Below are 12964 nucleotides of genomic sequence, written 5' to 3' on the forward strand. Positions count from 1 at the left end.
CCCCTGTTTACTAAATACACCCATCTGCCCTTTTTTGCTTATTCTTTTTCCGTAACGTTGCGGAACTTTACGAATTACGTAACGATACTTATTTTCTTTCTGTAATGTCACGAAACCTTACAGATTACGCAATCGTCCCCTCTTTGGCTTCCAGAATGTTACGAAACTTTACGGATTGCACATTAACACTTCCTTTCAACTCCCGACATGTCGCAAAATTTCACGGATTGCCTAACGATGGGTGCCAAGTACCCCGAAGTGGTCAAGCGAAGGTTGCATCCCACCAAACAGATGGTCCCTGGATGAAATTAGGGTATGACATTGGTATATTTGTTTAGCAAGCGGTTCAAGAATAATGGAATGCCGCAAATCATTTCCATGACACACAAATGACAATGATGATTAGAAATTTATGCAAAATTGATCATGCATACATCCATGTGGACACTCATACATAAAGATTTGTGGCCATATAAACACTAAGGCTTAGGGCTTGTTTTTCCCCATTCAAATCAACCCAGTGTTTCCAAATAATGCTCTTTTATCAAGTTACGCACACATCCGAGTCCATTCAGGGCTTCGGAAAAACTCTTCATTGCATTCACCCTTCAGGCGCACACATTTTTTTTCTTTTAAAAAATCTTCGATGTCCTGACCCGTGAATTTTCAAAAGAAAACTAGTGGTCATTTTCTTTTAAAAGCGTGTTGGCTTTTAGCCTCTTTTTTTCTTTTAGCTTTTTCTTTCAATCAATTTTTTTTTCAAGCAGAAAAAAAAATTAGAAACGGTTTGTAACCTAGGCAAAGTTGGCGACCGAGATTACATTTTATCAAAAGGAAATAGAGGCGTATGAATGCAAATACACAAGACTCCCTATTTTTTGGTGTTTTAAACAAACCTTCGCAAAGTACATACAACAATATGCTAGAAGTGATGAAATTAGTCAAATGGAAACAACAAATGACCAACAACAATAATATGAAGCTCAATTTTATCATAATGAAATAACAACTGAAAGCAATAACACCAAGTTCAGTTTTATCATGATGGAATAACAACTGAAAGCAATAAAATCAAATAAAGACAAAATCACAATTTTTGGCAATCCCCGCCATGCAACTCTGCCTCATCAAGTGAAGAAGTCCAACACGTCAGCCATGTTGTAATCCTCCTGAGCTCCTTCGTCACCCCCATGGGCCCTTGTGGGTCCTGCCCGTGTCTCAAAATTGGTCTCATCGCCAATACAGGCCATTGTGGCCTTGAATTGCTTGGGGGTAGGCCAAGGGAAAGGACCTGGGTCCTGGCTCTGCTAGTGCATGTTGTAACAGTAGAATGTCTCGTTCAGTTGCACCTGTCCTCTATGATTAGGCGCCTGCTGGCTAGTCACGTGCTGCATGTACCTGTGCATTTGGAGTTCTATCCTCTACAAGTTATCGGAGATGGACCTCAGAGATGGTACCTGTTAGTCGTCTTATACGACTAACTTTTGTATAGAAAACTTTTACAAAATGTTATATATTTTCCCCAATCTATGGTTCTATTTGTAGGATTGTAAATAAATTTTGCTTTGTTTTTATCCGTCCTAAGTAGAAGCCTTGTGTATGGAATTAATGTCAATTTTTCTTCAATTTTAGGCAAAAAGGAGTTATTTCGAAGAAGTGTTGAAGTTGATGTCTCGCTAAGCGAGCTCAATGCGCTTAGCGAGTGTCATCCGCTAAGCGAGGCATGAACGCGCTTAGCGGATAGGAGGAATCTAAAAGGGAATCCGTCATGTAGGCATGTGCTCAACGCGTCATCAGCTCGCCCAGCATGTCATCAGCTTGCTCAGCGAGTCGTTTGTCACCTTCTAGGCTTAGCGTGAGTTTGGCGCTGAGCGGAAATTCACTTACTTGCACTAAGCACGAGAATGGCACTAAGCACGACGTTGAGGTTAGAAAGCCCTTTTTAAGCCTGACTTGTGGAGAATGAAAAAAGGGCTTGAGAGAGAACTGAATAACCGTAAGAGCTTGAAGAGTGAAATACACATAGGAAAAGAATAGAGCGAAGAGGCCAAGTTTTTATCTTTTAGGAAGATTTGTGAGTTTTTGAGTGACTGTGAGGTTCCTAGAGGTGGAGGAGACATCCCCACTCCTCTGTAAGTAAGCAATTTCTCTTAATTCCTCTTCATTGTAAAAGGAGCTTCCTTGCTATGGAAGGCTAAACCCTCAGTTGGGGATTCTTGCTGAGTAATTGATGCAAAATATTTCCGTATTTAATTAAGGTTGTTTTATGTGTTCATTGTTTCTATCAGTACTTTATTATTGCATGCTTGTGGCTTCATCACCCATATGTGTGTACTGTTAAGGGCTTTAGCATTGAAAGATGTACTGTCTCCTTAGAACTTGAGAGAGCAGGATTAGGTTACCGTATGTCTGGACACGGAGTGCGGTAATTTAGTTTTTATTATGTTGTGATCATAAAGATGTTCAATTAAGCTAAGTTCAACAAGACATCTACGAACGAAGTTTAATTACAATTAGGCTAAACTCAAGAGAAATAAGTGTTTTGTACTTGAGCCTTCGGCATAAAACACAGAAACATCTTTAATTAGAGAAACATCCTTAATTGCATCAATTTGCTCAGTAAGAGGACTCAACGCCTTTAGATATCTGTTTTCACACTTGCTCACGTTTATTGCTTTGTAATTAGAATAGAACATACTTTTACTTTCATTCACAATCATGATTATTGTTTGCAAATGCCTGCTTATTGAACAAACTTTTAGAAAATGAACAAGTTCCCTGAGTTCGATACTCGATTCACACCGTTTTAATTATTTACTTGACGACCCGGTGAACTTGCTGGTAGACTTCGCATCCACACAAACAAGTAGTATCCCGGAGAGCAAAACAACTATTTTGGCACTGTTGCTGGGGAACTTTTTCCATTTGGAAAGTTTAGTTCAGTTTGAAGGCATTAATTCATTATTCTTTGATTTATTAATTTGTTTTTGTTAGTATTTGTTTAGTTCAGAATTTATTTTCTTCTTGAATTGGTTAATTCTTATTCCTGTTAGTGTTTGCATGCACAGATCTTCTGCAGGTGAATTGGTTCCATTGGATTTAGAAATTGAAGCAACCTTTAGAAGAAACAACGCACAGAGAAAAAGAAAGCTTTTGCACAAAAGAACAGTAGCATCAATCCTTGAAGAGACTCACTTTTCTGAGTCATCATCCTCTAATTCACCTACATACAGGGAATCTCAAACAGTAGAATTTGAAGCCGAAGTCATGGCTGAATAGCAACCTCGACGAGTGACCCTAAAAGATTACTCAAGTACATCTATGCCATAGTTCTTTACTAGCATTGCGCGGCTGGAGGTTCGAGCACAAAATATAACCTATCCACATTCATTAATTTAGTTGATTCGGAACAATTTGTTTCATGATCTGCCTAATGAAGACCCGTATGCACATCTGGCCACTTATATTGAGATTTGCAACACTGTCAGATTGTTTGGTGTGCCTGAGGATGCTATTAGATTGAGCTTGTTTTCATTTTCCTTGTCTGGAGAGGCAAAAAGATGGCTTCATTCATTCAAAGGTAACAATCTTAAGACTTGGGATGAAGTGGTTGAAAAATTCTTAAAGAAATACTTCCTAGAGTCCAAGATTGCTGAAGGAAAAGTTGCCATCTCATCCTTTCATCAATTTCCAGAAGAGTCCTTGAGTGAAGCTTTGGAAAGATTTCGTGGGTTACTAAGAAAGACGCCTACTCATGGATTTTCAGAACCGGTCTAGCTCAATAGTAGCTTTTAGATGCTTTTGCAGGGGAAAAAATAAAATTGAAGACCCCCGAAGAAGCCATGGAATTGATTGAGAATATGACTACTAATGACCATGCAATCTTGCATTGTTAGCCCAAAACAAGTTGCTATCCAAGCAACTTGAAGCATTAACAGAAACATTAAGTAAGTTGCCAACCCAATTACATTATGTACAACCTTCACCATCTTCTGTTTTGCAGGTTGCAGGTTCTGATATATGTGGCGGAGCACATGATTCTGGCTGCTGCATTCCCACAGAAGATACAACACATGAAGTGAACTATATGAGGAACCAACCAAGACCAAACTTTAATGCAGGTGGGCATTCTGGATTTCAACATGGCCAACAATATAATCAACAACAGGGACAGTGGAGAACTCACCCTGGTAATTAGTTCAATAAAGACCAGGCTGACAAAGACTTATGCGTCAAGCTAATGACGTTCAAAGAGTGCTTACTGGAAGGCAACCCGACCCTTTTTAATTCTATTTTTCTTGCATTTAGTTAAGTTTGATTGCTTGTGATTGTTTGAACTCAGCATGTTTAGTATTGGAAAAAGGGTTAAAAAGCTTTTGGGAAGTTGTGGATAGAAAAATAACTTGTAAAACATTTGTTGTCCACTCGCAAAGCGCACTCCTCACGCTAAGCGCCATCTTCTTCACGCGCTAAGCGAGCTGCTGTTCGCGCTAAGCGCATTAACCCCTGATCATTGGCTGTATGGTCCCGCTAAGCGCGTGACCTGTGTGCTAAGCCCAATAAACTCTATGTCCATTTAATTTTTGGAATTAGGCTAAGCGAGTCATCTTGCTAAGCGTGTAAGTCTGGTCTCGCTAAGCATGTTGATGCGCTAAGCGCTATTCTTCTCTGTCTGATTAATTTCGAGAATTGGGCTAAGCGAGTGCTCTCGCTAAGCCAAATTCCTTCTCTATTTGGAATAGCGCTAAGAGAGACAGATGCACTAAGCACAGGCCACTACTGCATTTAAGGAGCATTTTATTCGCTAAGCGTGGCTTTGGCCTGCTAAGCGAGAGTTGCAAGACCAATCAGAGATGCAGAACTCACCCAACGTGTACCTTCGCGCTAAGACCAAAAACTTCTCTGGAATTTCATAGTTTTGTATTGGGCTTAGCGTGTCCATGCGCTAAGCGAGTCATTCGAAACTGCCATCAAATAAGGCAACTGCCTTAGGCAGTTACCATTTTACTTCCTCTGAGCATTTTCTCAGCCTCTCCATAGTACTTCAATCTCCTTGCATTGCCTGCATTTTTGCTCCCTCTTTGCACCCATATTCAATAGCACAAGTAAGCTTCTTAACTTTGTTCATTTTATTTCCACATTTCAAACTTTAGGCTAGTTAACTTAGCCCTCGCTTTTTTCTGGAAATCGCGATGAGCGCACTAAGCGCCTTGTTGCGCTAAGCGAGTTCATCGTTTCTGTTGAACATCTAGATTTCCAGATGAACTCGCTAAGTGCGATCTTGTCTCGCTAAGCACGTTCATCTTCTTTGAGTGAAAGTTCAATTGCTTATGAACTCGCTAAGTGCGTCTGTACGCTAAGCGAGTAATGTGTTCTCAGACAATTAGAAATTTTTGTGTTTTTTGTGCGCTAAGCGTGCCCTGTCACGCTAAGTGCAATTATCTCTCTATTTTTAAAATTGTTGGAATTGGTCTTAGCAAGCTTGCTCGCTAAGCCTGTGCTGTTCAGTAGAGTAGTCGCGCTAAGCGCAAATCCTTATCTGTTTGAAAATTTGTGGAATCGGGCTTAGCAAGTCTGCTCACTAAGCCAATTCTGTAGAAAAAAATTGGATACGTGTTCAATGGCTAAGCGCGTAGCTATCATGCTTAGCTCTTGAGTAGTTTTCTAAGACGCGCTAAGTGAGTCACTTGCGCTAAGCGCTCGGTCTGATTTTTAGTTTTATTTTCTACTTTTTATTTTGAATAAATTCCTGTCTAATCTTGTGTTTTTATTCTTTTGTATAGCAGATGGCTTCCCATAAGAGAAAAGCCATAACTTTAGTGTCGCAGGGCGGTTATGATAGATCAAGATTTATATCAGAGAAGGCCTGAGACCGTTACTCAGATAATGTGCTTGCCAGGAACATTCTGCCAGAAAGAAATGTCAAGTTGTATATCAATAAGTTTGATTATTTTAGAAGAGAATTGATTAGAAGAAACTGGCATAAACAGCTGACCAACTTGACTGAAGGAAGCATTGATGTGGAAATTGTGAAGGAATTCTATGCAAATCTTTATGTCCCAGACGACAAGTCTCCCAAGCAAGTTAGGGTCTGAGGGCACCTAATAAAATTTGGTGTCGATTCCCTCAACACCTTCTTGGAGACTCCAGTGGTCAAGGATCCAGGGGAGAGCTTGCAGCCCGATTGTGTATCCCTGGGAGGGGATTTGTTCTTAATGTTGAGGGTCTGCCATGGAAGCTCTTGAGCAAAGATCTTACCACTTTGGCCCAAACCTGAAGTGTTCTATCTTATTCTAACTTGGCCCCGACATCCCATACTTCTGATCTTAATCTGGATAGGGCCAAGTTAGTCTACGGGCTTGTAATGAAGATGAACATGAACTTAGGGTCACTTATTTCTGGTCAGATTTCACTCGTTGCTCAGTCCAACTCCTCGCGGCTTGGATTTCCAGCCTTGATTACTGCCTTGTGCAAGGCCCGAGGAGTCACCTCAGATTCTCTTACCTTCAAGTCACTTAGCCCAACCATTAATTTGCACTTTATTAAGAAGAATTGCTGGAACCTAGATGAACCTTTGGTTACTTTTCAAGGGACCCAAAGATCCAGGGCTAGAAGATCTGAGGCTGCATCTACATCAGCTACTCTTGCTCCCCTTACATAAGCTCCATCTACTTCTGCTCTTCCTTTACCTCCAGCAGCCCCAGTTCTTCCAGGTCCCTTCGCTCAGAGCCTTTCATGTCTATGATGCTGAGGCTGCATCAGGGCCAGCTCGCCCAGGAGTCCAGCCTTCTCCTTTGGGAGAGGGTGAGGCCTCTGCAGCCCAGGAGACTCAGCCGGACCAGGAGGATGACATTCTAGAGGCCTTGGAGCCCACTTCACTCGAGCCTTTCATTTTTTAGACTGATCCAGTAGCAGCTACCCCAAAAGTGACACTAGAGCCTTCCACTATAGTGCTGGACATGTCTTCTTCTCAGCCTGAGTCATCTACACCAGTGCCAGACCTGCCTCTTTATCGGGATTCACCATTAGGCACTACTGCACTAGACCCGAATGAGCATGCCATAGACTCTGCATAGGATCATTGACAGGATCAGGATTTTTATTTCCCTGCTTTTTGAACAGTTTTATTAGTATCATGTCCTTAGTACATTTTATAATTTAGATTTTTGTTTATGTTTCAGTCTTTAGATTTATGTTTATGTTTCAGCTTTTAAATTTCAGTTTATAGTTTTTATTTTGGTTGATAGCTTGTACAAAGCTTGATTGAACAGTGCATTCATATTATCTAGTGGTTGATACTTGATTTTGGAATTTAGTGTTTGCGATTGGTTTAAATTGATCAATTGTATGATGTGAGTGAATTGAAATGCATTGATTATATGCCTTGAATGAGCATGCAGTCATTAGAAGGAACATGGAATTAGGATCATGACTGAAAATGTTAGTTGGTTTGTCAGGTTGATTGTGAAGGAACACATTTGCTGCAACCCGGTGAGAGTGTGATCTTTAATTGTGAGAGAATGACTAACATTAAGTAATGGTTTTTGCATGAATCTCTAAGCATGGAAAGAATGATTGAAATTGAAGACGATGAAGGCCATGTTTTGATTGAAGATAGCCACTTACCTAAAAAGCTTACCTTGTGCATGATTGATTTATCCCTTGTACCCATTTTGAGCTGAAAGTATGATTGTTTGATTGAACCTTGAGCCTGTACGTTTATCTCCTTCTACCTTGTCTTAGGTTGTAGAAGAGCATCATTCATAAAAGGAAATTTTGGTTCAAAGCAAATTTGCCCAAATTTGGAGGAATTATGGGGTGAAAGCTTGTAATGGTAAGAAAAAAGCAACACACGTCTTTGAAAAGCTTGTGTTTGAGTGAAACAGTAGCTGTGAGGCTTTGGTTAATGATCCTTCCTTGATATTTGTCATTCTTACTAGCTTATTTCAGCTGTGTTTCTTAATAATCATGTTCACATCTTTGAAAAGCTGCATGTCTTCTGAGAAGCTTTGGAGCAAACACCTTGTAAATAACCATTGTGGTTTTGTCACTTGAGGACAAGTGAACTGTTCTTTCTTCGCTTGAGGACAAGAAAAACTGTAAATTTGGGGGAGTTTGTTAGTCATCTTATATGACTAACTTTTGTATAGAAAACTTTTACAAAATGTACATATTTTCCCCAATTTATGGTTCTTTTTGTAGGATTGTAAATAAATTTTGCTTTCTTTTTATCTGTGCACAATAGAAGCCTTGTGAATGGAATTAATGTCAATTTCTCTTCAATTTCAAGCACGCGCTTAGCACGTCATCAGCTCGCTCAGCGAGTCATTTGTCACCTTCTAGGCTTAGTACGAATTTGGCACTGAGAGAAAATTCACTTACTCGCGCTAAGTGCGACGTCGAGATCAGAAAGCCCTTTTTTAAGCTTGACTTGTGGAGAATGAAAAAAGGTATAGAGAGAGAGCGCTGGATAGCCGTAAGAGCTTTAAGAGTGAAATACACAAAGGAAAAGAACAGAGTGAAGAGGCCAAGTTTTGATCTTTTAGGAAGGTTTGTGAGTTTTTGAGTGATTGTGAGGTTCTTGGAGGTGGAGAAGACATCCCTACTCCTTTGCAAGCAACCAATTTCTCTTAATTCCTCTTCTTCATTGTAAAAGGAGCTTCCTTGCTATGGGGTCATTTCTCGGTCTTCCTGTTCGACCATTCTTTGGAGTTCCGGGGGAAGCCCCCAATCTTCATCTTCTTCATTATCAACTTGGTTTACTAGCTTAAAATTGACATCTGGGTCCTCAGTATTAGTACCTTCACAGGACTCATCGTCGGATCTATACTGTTTAATCGCAACAAAAGTAAACATGCAGATGAATGAGAATGCCTAAAAGTGCAAGAACAAATGAAGAAAGATCGTATTTTATATATATCTAATAGCAAAAGACAAGCCCAAACAGGGAGAAAACCCTAAAGCATAGGCCCAGCTATAGGGTGAGGACTAACAAATTACATTATATCCACCACGGAAATTCCAAGTTGTTCGATAATCTGCCAGTTCCCCAACTTAACTCAGGAGGGCATGACCGCACCCAGTCTGATGGCTCTTAAGAGACCTCATCATGGATCATGGCGATCTGCCCTTCACACATCCAGCCCGTGCTGATGAAACTCTCATTGATGTGATATAAGGGAGCCCATTTTACTTGTGGTCCTTGTTGCTTACCCATGCTTTTGCCCCTTCTTTCTATGACACTTCTCCTTACATCCTCGCGTGTAGGCATATATCCTAGCCCGAACCTCCCGTGGTTCTTTTCTAACTCCACCAAGCTTGCCATGCTGTCGTCATTCCAACCTAAACCCCTTTTGAGCTCGTACTCGTGCCCTAACTTCACGCGGGCTACCATCAAGGCAGTGCTGGACGAGCGTGGTTGCACTGGGGGAGACACGACATAGGCGTTGCTTTCCACTTCCAAAGCTTGGAAGGACATCTCTGAGGATTCTTCAGCGGCTTCCATGTATGGTGTAGAAAAGGGACAACTCACAAGGATGTCTTCCTCACCGGAGACTATGATTAGCTGCCCTTCTACCATAAACTTTAATCTTTGGTGGAGCGTTGAGGGGACTACCCTGGCCGAGTGAATCCAAGGCCGAGCTAAAAGGCAGTTATAGGCCAAGTTGATATCCATCCCTTGAAAAGTGATCTAGCATGTGTGGGGTCCAATCTGAATTTGGAGATCGATCTCCCCCCTTACGTCCCAGCGACTACCATCAAAAGCCAATACCACCATGGAGCTCGGCCTCAGGTGTGACGTATTGAAAGATAGTTTGTCCAATGTGCTCTTGGGCATAACATTAAGTGATGAGCCATTGTCGATAAGAACCTTGGCCATGATGTGATCCAAGCACTTAACAGACACATGCAAGGCCCTATTTTGTCCCCGACCCTAGATGGGTATCTCCTCATTGGCAAAGGTGAGGTAATTGTTGGCGGTAATATTGTTGATGATGCCCCCAAAGCCCTCCACGGGTATGTCTTGGGCTACATGGGCCTCGTTCAAGATTTTTACCAATAGCGCCTGATGAGGCTCGGAGTTCATGAGTAGTTCCAATAGGGAGACCCTAGCAGGGGTTTTGTTGAGCTGTTCAATTACCTTGAACTCACTTTGCTGGATAATTCGGAGGAACTCATTTCCTTCCTCGGTGGATATCTTCTTTCTGGAAAAGTCTTCCTCTCCCTTAGCAAATCTCCCAGCTGGGATCTCCTCATTGAGAATCGGGCTTGTCTTATCGCCTTCTTCTGTTCCCACCTTTGCCTTTCCTTTTGTGTCCTTGGGTCGTACCAACGGGTCTGGTGCCGTCAAAGAATCCTTAGAGACATCCTTCCAAGCTTTGGAAGTGGTAAGCAACGCCTATGTCGAGTCTCTCCAAGTGCAACCCCGCTCATCCAGTGTTGCATTGATGGTAGCCCGTGTAATGTTGGGGCATGGGTACGAGCCTGGAAGGGGTTTAGGTCGGCATAGCGATGGCATGGCGAGTTTGGTAGAGTTCAAAGAGAACCATGGAAGGTTTGGGCTAGGATATAAGCCCACATGTGCCGACGTAAGGAGAAGCACCCTAGAAAAAAGGGGTCGAAGCATGGGCCAACAGCAAGGACCGCAAGTGGGAGGAACTCCCTTAGGTCATATTAATGATAGCTTCATCAGCACGGGCTGGATGTGTGAAGGGCGAATCACCATGATCAATGATGAAGTTCCTTAAGAGCAATCAAACTGGGTGCGGCTATGCCCTCCTGAGTTTGAGTTGGGAAACTGGAAAATTATCAAACAACCCAAAATTCCTGTGGCAAACATAATGTAATTTGTTAGTTCAAACCCTATGGTTGGGCCTAGGCTTTATGGTTTCTCCCTACTTTACTTGAAAGGACATGTTGTGCCTTGGTGTGGGCAGCCCATCGTCTAAGGTAGTACATGCTGAGCTACACCACTTGGCTGGTATCCAAGATGGATCCGATCAAGTACATTTTCAAAAAGCCCGCTCTCACCGAACGGATCACTTGGTGGGAGGTTCTACTGTTAGAGTTCAACATCGTTTATGTCACTCAAAAGGTGATAAAGGGAAGCGCCTTGGTAGATTACCTAGCTCAGCAGCCCATCAATGACTACCAACCTATGCTTCCAGAATTCCTGGATGAGGACATTATGACCTTGTTTGAGGATGAGGTGGAAGATAAAGATAATGAAAAATGGATAGTGTGGTTCGACGGTGTGTCCAACTCACTAGGCCATGGAGTAGAGTCTCTCAGGCAGTTAGTTCTTTGAAATCTTTTGTTTAAGGGAAAGGGAAGAATCAAAAGAATTCTCAGACTGTCTTTTTGAATTCATTGAAAAGGGAGAAGGGAGACACAAAGGAATTCAGGCGGTTAGTCCTTTGTTCTTTTGGAAAAGGGAGAAGAGAGACACAAAAAGAATTCAGGCGATTAGTCCTTGTTGAATTCTTTTTGGCAAAGGGAGAAGACAATGAAAAGATATAGCACACTTTTGTTTTCTGTGAATGAACAAGGTTTGGAAACTAGAAAACTTAGAAAGCTTTTGGCAAAGGAAGAAGAAGAAAGATGAGTAGAAAAGGTTTGAAGATTTCTCAAAAGTTGTTATAAAAATTTGTAAAAGTTATTGAAATGCAAGTCAAGGTCTTGCTTTTATAGACTCTTCATGTCTGGTCAAGAAAACCATTGGAAGAGTTATAACCTTGAGAAAAATCCTGAAAACCATTGGAAGAGTTACATCTCTTGACTTTTTATTCAAAACTTGTCACTGGTAATCGATTACCAAAACCATGTAATCGATTAAACAAAGCATTTTATGAAAGGATGTGACTTTTCATAATTGAATTTGAATTTCAACGTTCAGATACACTGGTAATTTGATTACCAATATATTGTAATCGATTACACCATATTAAAAATCAATTGGAACGTTGAAAATTCAGTTAAAAGCTTTTGAAATCAAACTTTGCCACTAGTAATCAATTACAGGAAATTGGTAACTTATTACCAGAGAGTAAAACTCTGGTAACTTAGAAAATTTTGAGAAAAACTTTTCTTGTAAAACAAAACTATGCTATGCGTGGTTTTTGAAAAATTCTTGTCAATACTTCCCTTGTGAAATCATCTTCTCTTCAATCTTGATTCTTTCTTGATGTCATTTCTTGAATCTTGAAATTAATCTCGATTTAATCTTGATCTTGAACTTGCTGACTCAATCTTGAAATCATTCTCTTGGGCTTTTTGTCATCATCAAAACTACTTGAATCAACTTGATTCATCATCATGAAGCTTGCTTCTATAATCTCCCCATTTTTTATGATGACAACCCTAAAATCAAGAAACACATACACATTCTTTTTCCTAGTCGATCACTCACTTAATCTCCATATTCTCCCCCTTTGTTTTTGAGTTTAAGCTTCACTTGAAATTAAGTTATTTAATTATGTGAGTTCTTGATTTAATCCCTATTTTCTCTCCCCCTTTGGCATCAACAAAAAAGAAATACCAAGTTCATTAAAATGAATAATGAAGCAAAAACTTGAATAACCCAAATTAAAATGCAAACCACATAGTCATATATCACAATCCATAAATATCATGTTCAGTCATACTAAGCAAATATTAAAAGAAATACTAAGTGTTCAAATGTCATAATAATATAGATCATGTGGATAAGTCACTAGCATCTAGCAGTCCTAATTCTCTTCTAATGTTGTAGAAATAATCTTTGTTTAGTGGTTTTTTGAAGATGTCTACAAGTTGATTTTTAGTATCTACAAATTGTAAAACACAGTCACCTTTTAAAACATGATCTCTAATAAAATGATGCCTAATTTCTATATGCTTGGTTCTAAAGTGAAGGACTAGATTTTTAGATATGTTTATGGCACTTGTGTTATCACATTTTATGGGAATGTGATCTAATACAATT

The sequence above is a fragment of the Glycine max genome, chromosome 13 (genome assembly GCF_000004515.6).
Source record: "Glycine max cultivar Williams 82 chromosome 13, Glycine_max_v4.0, whole genome shotgun sequence".
NCBI classification, from domain to species: domain Eukaryota; kingdom Viridiplantae; phylum Streptophyta; class Magnoliopsida; order Fabales; family Fabaceae; genus Glycine; species Glycine max.